Below are 3,325 nucleotides of genomic sequence, written 5' to 3'. Positions count from 1 at the left end.
TTAAAAATTTCAAAGCACTTCTATTTTTATATTTTTCGAATGTCGTTGTTTAATACAAAAAATTCAACGGGAGTTAAGGATTTGAAACACAGTCTGGAACGTGGAGCAGTTAATTTTATTTTTTTTTAATTACAAATGCCAATGAAAAGGTTAAAAATATAAATGTAGTTTATATTACTTATCAATAATATTATAATATTAATAACATATCAATTTTATTCATTCAATAATAATAAATATATATTTAATATATGAATAATATGTGTAACTTAAATTAAATAGGTTAATAATTATATAATTTTTTAAATTATATATATATATATATATTATATTTTTAATGAGAAAACTAAAATTATATAATTGTGATATTTAAAAGACTTAAATTATTTCATTAAAATTTTGGAAATCAAAATTGTATAACTATAATACTTAAAAACTAAAATTATTCAATTAAAATATCAGGAATCAAAAAATCGCAAAATTATAACACTTGATAGAAAAAATAAAATTAAACCTTGTTTTTAAAAATAAAATATGATTTTTGGAGTCTCAACCTTTAAATTTTGAAGTAATGTCTTACATTCTATGTTAGTATTTAATTAGACATTCGACTAGTTTTTCAAATGTAAAAAAATTTTCATTGCTAATAGTTTTGAAAATTTCGCCTTTTTTTTTATAAAAAAAAAATATTTATTTATTATATCAATTTTAAAAGGGTGGAAGATATTATAATCACTACTATTATTATTATCATTGAATTATCAATGATATTTATGATATTATTATCATCATTATCTTTCCTAGTATTATAAATATTGTCTTCTTATTATTATTATTATCAATTTTATTACAATCACCATTATTATTATCATTGTCATTATCACAATCCCACAAATGCACCTAGGCATCGCAATCTAACCCATCCCCGTGAGTACCCATCTAAACTCGCCTCGATTTGGACGGAAAAAACTCGTATTTATCGAGTTCGGGTTTGAGTTTTCTCTGATTGATAAAATCGGGGACGGGGCAAGGACGAGGATGTTAATACCTGTCTTACCTGGTCCTTGCCCCTGCCCCGCTTAATAATATAATTAAAAATTTATTTATATATATATATATATATAAACAAAAATTAGAAATATTCACACGTAAAAAATTATATTATCTTATTTTTCTTTTAATTTTTTTTTAATTTTTTCATATTTATTAGAAACAGAAAAAAGAAAAAATAAAAGTTCAGGAGCGGGACCGAGAGGGCAGAGCGGGGAAACCCGAAACCTACCGAGAACGGGGATGGGTACCTAGATTTTACTCCCAACAGATATCAAGGACGATTTAAATCTGCCGAGACGGAGTATATAAAACCCGCCCCCACCCCACCCCGTTGCCATTCTTAAATGCACTCTTAAATTAATTTTAATAGTATAAATAACTTTTAAAGTGAATTTATTTTGAAACTAAGGAAAAAATTAAAATTAAAATTAAAAATTATAATGTAATTTTGAAAATTTTTCAAAGCTTGCCGCTAAACATCAGCCCTAACATGCTAATAACATTGTTTGGTATAAAGTTTATTTTAATAACTTTTGTTGCTGTTTTTCATAAGCTACTTTAATTGATTTATAAAAAATAAATTAGCTTATAAGCTATCATCTTTTTTACATTCGTTGATTTATTTGAAATCTCTTTTTACCCTAAATAACGAAATATTTATTTTATCATTTTGTATTTATCATTTAACTTATTAGTTAACCTTATTAAACACTTTTCCAATTTAATCAACCACCTTAAAAGCATTCAACTTTTGACTTATGATTTATAAGTTTCAACTAATGTGCAAGTTTTAGCTAAGTTATACGTTAATTTTACCAAATACACCATAAAAAAATGAGTTTGGCACATAAGCTAAAATTTATATAAAAAGAAATCTTGTTTGAAAATAAATATTTTTTATGCATATGAAAGTTCAAAACTTTTAATTATTTTCTAACAACTTTTCCCCTAAAAAACATTATTAACAAATTATCTTCACAATTTTCAACAATTTTTTTTCTAGATTCATATATACTTCTCCCTTGTGATTTATTGTTTAAAAATTGTTTTTTATATAAATAAAATAAAATAATATCTTAGCAAAATAATTCTTCATTGAGCACAAATCGACTAATGATATATATTTCATTTTAATTAATAGTTTCGAATTAATTAAAGTCCTAATTATGGAGATTTATTAAATATTTGGAAGGAGAAACGGATTGTTCTGTAATGATTTTATTTGACTTGAATAATATTACTTTGAGTAGAAGATACATATAATTTTTAAAAAAATGCACATGAAACTCGTCATGTCAACCACAAACGCAATATAGTGAATGAGGTTTTTCTATTCTAGTTCGTTGAGAAGAATCCATAATAGGACCCAAACACATGTAAAAGAAAAATGATAGACAGTCCGAAAGGACTATCTAAAAATATTTCTGAATGTATAAAATATTAATTTAAATTATAAAATATTAAATTAAATATTTATTTTATAATAAATTTATTATAAAATATTAGTACTTTAATATTTTGGATCATTTTTTGAACATTGAATCGGAGGCTGTATCATTCCCCGTGTAAAATTATGTAATTTTGGGACCTTTACAAACATATACTAGAGCATCATTGCTCCGTACTACTATCAACTTTACAGATTGATTTTGCCGAGAGTAATGATAATATATATATATATATATATATATATATATATATATATATATATATATATATATATATATATATATATATATATATGGCTTAATTGCATTTTTAATCTCTCACGTATTGTAATTGTGCAATTTTGATCTCTAAAATTTTAATTGAGTTATTTTAGTTTCTTAAAGATTATAGTTGTACAATTTTAGTCTTTTAATTTTTAATTGAACAATTTTAGTCTCTCAAATATCATAATTGTGTCATTTTAGTCTCTTTCATTAAAAATTTAATAATTTTAATATATATACATACAATGTTTTGAAATTATACAATTATTTATCTATTCAAGTTAACGTATATTATAATTTTCATTATTGTATTAAATGATATATATTTATTATTATTAAATAAATAAAATTTATATATTGTTATTTTTATAATATTACTGATAAATTAATATCAATAATATTATTAGTATATTTATAGATAAACTAATAATTTGATAAATATAAATTATTATATATTAATATACTCTTACAAAAATATAAGTATATTAATTAGAAATATATATCTTATCTTATATATTTATATTTTTGTAAAAATATATTAATATATACTAAGCTATATT

This window comes from Cajanus cajan, chromosome 6 (assembly GCF_000230855.2).
Source record: "Cajanus cajan strain Asha chromosome 6, NIPB_CcT2T_4, whole genome shotgun sequence".
NCBI lineage: Eukaryota > Viridiplantae > Streptophyta > Magnoliopsida > Fabales > Fabaceae > Cajanus > Cajanus cajan.
This window is presented reverse-complemented; position numbering follows the sequence as displayed.